Source organism: Oncorhynchus kisutch, unplaced genomic scaffold, assembly GCF_002021735.2.
Source record: "Oncorhynchus kisutch isolate 150728-3 unplaced genomic scaffold, Okis_V2 scaffold3906, whole genome shotgun sequence".
Classification (NCBI taxonomy): Eukaryota; Metazoa; Chordata; class Actinopteri; order Salmoniformes; family Salmonidae; genus Oncorhynchus; species Oncorhynchus kisutch.
The window spans coordinates 296,338-302,467 of record NW_022265851.1 but is presented as its reverse complement, the minus strand read 5'-3'; positions in this window follow the sequence as shown (position 1 = coordinate 302,467).

The window sequence follows — 6,130 nt, the reverse complement described above, 5'->3', positions numbered from 1 at the left end:
TGTTGGCTGGATGGGACTGAGGTGTCCTTCTACCTAGCCTTATGTTGGCTGATGGGACTGAGGTTGTCCTTCTACCTAGCCTTGTGTTGGCTGATGGGACTGAGGTTGTCCTTCTACCTAGCCTTATGTTGGCTGATGGGCCTGAGGTGTCCTTCTACCTAGCCTTATGTTGGCTGATGGGACTGAGGTTGTCCTTCTACCTAGCCTTGTGTTGGCTGATTTGAACTGAGGTGTCCTTCTACCTAGCCTTATGTTGGCTGATGGGACTGAGGTTGTCCTTCGACCTAGCCTTATGTTGGCTGATGGGACTGAGGTGTCCTTCTACCTAGCCTTATGTTGGCTGATGGGACTGAGGTGTCCTTCTACCTAGCCTTATGTTGGCTGATGGGACTGATGTTGTCCTTCTACCTAGCCTTATGTTGGCTGATGGGACTGAGGTGTCCTTCTACCTAGCCTTGTGTTGGCTGATTTGAACTGAGGTGTCCTTCTACCTAGCCTTATGTTGGCTGATGGGACTGAGGTGTCCTTCTACCTAGCCTTATGTTGGCTGATGGGACTGAGGTTGTCCTTCTACCTAGCCTTATGTTGGCTGATGGGACTGAGGTTGTCCTTCGACCTAGCCTTATGTTGGCTGATGGGACTGAGGTTGTCCTTCTACCTAGCCTTATGTTGGCTGATGGGACTGAGGTTGTCCTTCTACCTAGCCGTACGTTGGCTGATGGGACTGAGGTGTCCTTCTACCTAGCCTTATGTTGGCTGATTGAACTGAGGTGTCCTTCTACCTAGCCTTATGTTGGCTGATTTGAACTGAGGTGTCCTTCTACCTAGCCTTATGTTGCCTGATGGAACTGAGGTGTCCTTCTACCTAGCCTTATGTTGCCTGATGGAACTGAGGTGTCTTTCTACCTAGCCTTATGTTGGCTGATGGAACTGAGGTGTCCTTCTACCTAGCCTTATGTTGGCTGATGGGACTGAGGTTGTCCTTCTACCTAGCCTTATGTTGGCTGATGGGACTGAGGTTGTCCTTCTACCTAGCCTTATGTTGGCTGATGGGACTGAGGTTGTCCTTCTACCTAGCCTTATGTTGGCTGATGGGACTGAGGTGTCCTTCTACCTAGCCTTATGTTGCCTGATGGAACTGAGGTGTCCTTCTACCTAGCCTTATGTTGGCTGATGGGACTGAGGTTGTCCTTCTACCTAGCCTTATGTTGGCTGATTGAACTGAGGTGTCCTTCTACCTAGCCTTGTGTTGGCTGATGGGACTGAGGTGTCCTTCTACCTAGCCTTATGTTGGCTGATGGGACTGAGGTGTCCTTCTACCTAGCCTTATGTTTGCTGATGGGACTGAGGTGTCCTTCTACCCAGCCTTATGTTGGCTGATGGGACTGAGGTGTCCTTCTACCCAGCCTTATGTTGGCTGATGGGACTGAGGTGTCCTTCTACCTAGCCTTGTGTTGGCTGATGGGACTGAGGAGTCCTTCTACCTAACCTTATGTTGGCTGATTGAACTGAGGTGTCCTTCTACCTAGCCTTATGTTGGCTGATGGGACTGAGGTGTCCTTCTACCTAGCCTTATGTTGGCTGATTGGACTGAGGTGTCCTTCTACCTAGCCTTATGTTGGCTGATTGGACTGAGGTGTCCTTCTACCTAGCCTTATGTTGGCTGATTGAACTGAGGTGTCCTTCTACCCAGCCTTATGTTGGCTGATGGGACTGAGGTGTCCTTCTACCTAGCCTTGTGTTGGCTGATGGGACTGAGGAGTCCTTCTACCTAACCTTATGTTGGCTGATTGAACTGAGGTGTCCTTCTACCTAGCCTTATGTTGCCTGATGGAACTGAGGTGTCCTTCTACCTAGCCTTATGTTGCCTGATGGAACTGAGGTGTCTTTCTACCTAGCCTTATGTTGGCTGATGGAACTGAGGTGTCCTTCTACCTAGCCTTATGTTGGCTGATGGGACTGAGGTTGTCCTTCTACCTAGCCTTATGTTGGCTGATGGGACTGAGGTTGTCCTTCTACCTAGCCTTATGTTGGCTGATGGGACTGAGGTTGTCCTTCTACCTAGCCTTATGTTGGCTGATGGGACTGAGGTGTCCTTCTACCTAGCCTTATGTTGGCTGATTGAACTGAGGTGTCCTTCTACCTAGCCTTATGTTGGCTGATGGGACTGAGGTGTCCTTCTACCTAGCCTTATGTTGGCTGATGGGACTGAGGTGTCCTTCTACCTAGCCTTATGTTGGCTGATGGGACTGAGGAGTCCTTCTACCTAACCATATGTTGGCTGATTGAACTGAGGTGTCCTTCTACCTAGCCTTATGTTGGCTGATGGGACTGAGGTGTCCTTCTACCTAGCCTTATGTTGGCTGATTGGACTGAGGTGTCCTTCTACCTAGCCTTATGTTGGCTGATTGGACTGAGGTGTCCTTCTACCTAGCCTTATGTTGGCTGATTGAACTGAGGTGTCCTTCTACCCAGCCTTATGTTGGCTGATGGGACTGAGGTGTCCTTCTACCCAGCCTTATGTTGGCTGATGGGACTGAGGTGTCCTTCTACCTAGCCTTGTGTTGGCTGATGGGACTGAGGAGTCCTTCTACCTAACCTTATGTTGGCTGATTGAACTGAGGTGTCCTTCTACCTAGCCTTATGTTGCCTGATGGAACTGAGGTGTCCTTCTACCTAGCCTTATGTTGCCTGATGGAACTGAGGTGTCTTTCTACCTAGCCTTATGTTGGCTGATGGAACTGAGGTGTCCTTCTACCTAGCCTTATGTTGGCTGATGGGACTGAGGTTGTCCTTCTACCTAGCCTTATGTTGGCTGATGGGACTGAGGTTGTCCTTCTACCTAGCCTTATGTTGGCTGATGGGACTGAGGTTGTCCTTCTACCTAGCCTTATGTTGGCTGATGGGACTGAGGTGTCCTTCTACCTAGCCTTATGTTGGCTGATTGAACTGAGGTGTCCTTCTACCTAGCCTTATGTTGGCTGATGGGACTGAGGTGTCCTTCTACCTAGCCTTATGTTGGCTGATGGGACTGAGGTGTCCTTCTACCTAGCCTTATGTTGGCTGATGGGACTGAGGTGTCCTTCTACCTAGCCTTATGTTGGCTGATGGGACTGAGGTGTCCTTCTACCCAGCCTTATGTTGGCTGATGGGACTGAGGTGTCCTTCTACCCAGCCTTATGTTGGCTGATGGGACTGAGGTGTCCTTCTACCTAGCCTTGTGTTGGCTGATGGGACTGAGGAGTCCTTCTACCTAACCTTATGTTGGCTGATTGAACTGAGGTGTCCTTCTACCTAGCCTTATGTTGGCTGATGGGACTGAGGTGTCCTTCTACCTAGCCTTATGTTGGCTGATTGGACTGAGGTGTCCTTCTACCTAGCCTTATGTTGGCTGATTGGACTGAGGTGTCCTTCTACCTAGCCTTATGTTGGCTGATTGAACTGAGGTGTCCTTCTACCTAGCCTTATGTTGGCTGATGGGACTGAGGTGTCCTTCTACCTAGCCTTATGTTGGCTGATTGAACTGAGGTGTCCTTCTACCTAGCCTTATGTTGGCTGATGGGACTGAGGTGTCCTTCTACCTAGCCTTATGTTGGCTGATTGAACTGAGGTGTCCTTCTACCTAGCCTTATGTTGGCTGATGGGACTGAGGTGTCCTTCTACCTAGCCTTATGTTGGCTGATTGAACTGAGGTGTCCTTCTACCTAGCCTTATGTTGGCTGATGGGACTGAGGTGTCCTTCTACCTAGCCTTATGTTGGCTGATTGAACTGAGGTGTCCTTCTACCTAGCCTTATGTTGGCTGATGGGACTGAGGTGTCCTTCTACCTAGCCTTATGTTGGCTGATTGAACTGAGGTGTCCTTCTACCTAGCCTTATGTTGGCTGATGGGACTGAGGTGTCCTTCTACCTAGCCTTATGTTGGCTGATTGGACTGAGGTGTCCTTCTACCTAGCCTTATGTTGGCTGATTGGACTGAGGTGTCCTTCTACCTAGCCTTATGTTGGCTGATTGAACTGAGGTGTCCTTCTACCCAGCCTTATGTTGGCTGATGGGACTGAGGTGTCCTTCTACCCAGCCTTATGTTGGCTGATGGGACTGAGGTGTCCTTCTACCTAGCCTTGTGTTGGCTGATGGGACTGAGGAGTCCTTCTACCTAACCTTATGTTGGCTGATTGAACTGAGGTGTCCTTCTACCTAGCCTTATGTTGCCTGATGGAACTGAGGTGTCCTTCTACCTAGCCTTATGTTGCCCGATGGAACTGAGGTGTCTTTCTACCTAGCCTTATGTTGGCTGATGGAACTGAGGTGTCCTTCTACCTAGCCTTATGTTGGCTGATGGGACTGAGGTTGTCCTTCTACCTAGCCTTATGTTGGCTGATGGGACTGAGGTTGTCCTTCTACCTAGCCTTATGTTGGCTGATGGGACTGAGGTGTCCTTCTACCTAGCCTTATGTTGGCTGATTGAACTGAGGTGTCCTTCTACCTAGCCTTATGTTGGCTGATTTGAACTGAGGTGTCCTTCTACCTAGCCTTATGTTGCCTGATGGAACTGAGGTGTCCTTCTACCTAGCCTTATGTTGCCTGATGGAACTGAGGTGTCTTTCTACCTAGCCTTATGTTGGCTGATGGAACTGAGGTGTCCTTCTACCTAGCCTTATGTTGGCTGATGGGACTGAGGTTGTCCTTCTACCTAGCCTTATGTTGGCTGATGGGACTGAGGTTGTCCTTCTACCTAGCCTTATGTTGGCTGATGGGACTGAGGTTGTCCTTCTACCTAGCCTTATGTTGGCTGATGGGACTGAGGTGTCCTTCTACCTAGCCTTATGTTGCCTGATGGAACTGAGGTGTCCTTCTACCTAGCCTTATGTTGGCTGATGGGACTGAGGTTGTCCTTCTACCTAGCCTTATGTTGGCTGATTGAACTGAGGTGTCCTTCTACCTAGCCTTGTGTTGGCTGATGGGACTGAGGTGTCCTTCTACCTAGCCTTATGTTGGCTGATGGGACTGAGGTGTCCTTCTACCTAGCCTTATGTTTGCTGATGGGACTGAGGTGTCCTTCTACCCAGCCTTATGTTGGCTGATGGGACTGAGGTGTCCTTCTACCCAGCCTTATGTTGGCTGATGGGACTGAGGTGTCCTTCTACCTAGCCTTGTGTTGGCTGATGGGACTGAGGAGTCCTTCTACCTAACCTTATGTTGGCTGATTGAACTGAGGTGTCCTTCTACCTAGCCTTATGTTGGCTGATGGGACTGAGGTGTCCTTCTACCTAGCCTTATGTTGGCTGATTGGACTGAGGTGTCCTTCTACCTAGCCTTATGTTGGCTGATTGGACTGAGGTGTCCTTCTACCTAGCCTTATGTTGGCTGATTGAACTGAGGTGTCCTTCTACCCAGCCTTATGTTGGCTGATGGGACTGAGGTGTCCTTCTACCTAGCCTTGTGTTGGCTGATGGGACTGAGGAGTCCTTCTACCTAACCTTATGTTGGCTGATTGAACTGAGGTGTCCTTCTACCTAGCCTTATGTTGCCTGATGGAACTGAGGTGTCCTTCTACCTAGCCTTATGTTGCCTGATGGAACTGAGGTGTCTTTCTACCTAGCCTTATGTTGGCTGATGGAACTGAGGTGTCCTTCTACCTAGCCTTATGTTGGCTGATGGGACTGAGGTTGTCCTTCTACCTAGCCTTATGTTGGCTGATGGGACTGAGGTTGTCCTTCTACCTAGCCTTATGTTGGCTGATGGGACTGAGGTTGTCCTTCTACCTAGCCTTATGTTGGCTGATGGGACTGAGGTGTCCTTCTACCTAGCCTTATGTTGGCTGATTGAACTGAGGTGTCCTTCTACCTAGCCTTATGTTGGCTGATGGGACTGAGGTGTCCTTCTACCTAGCCTTATGTTGGCTGATGGGACTGAGGTGTCCTTCTACCTAGCCTTATGTTGGCTGATGGGACTGAGGAGTCCTTCTACCTAACCATATGTTGGCTGATTGAACTGAGGTGTCCTTCTACCTAGCCTTATGTTGGCTGATGGGACTGAGGTGTCCTTCTACCTAGCCTTATGTTGGCTGATTGGACTGAGGTGTCCTTCTACCTAGCCTTATGTTGGCTGATTGGACTGAGGTGTCCTTC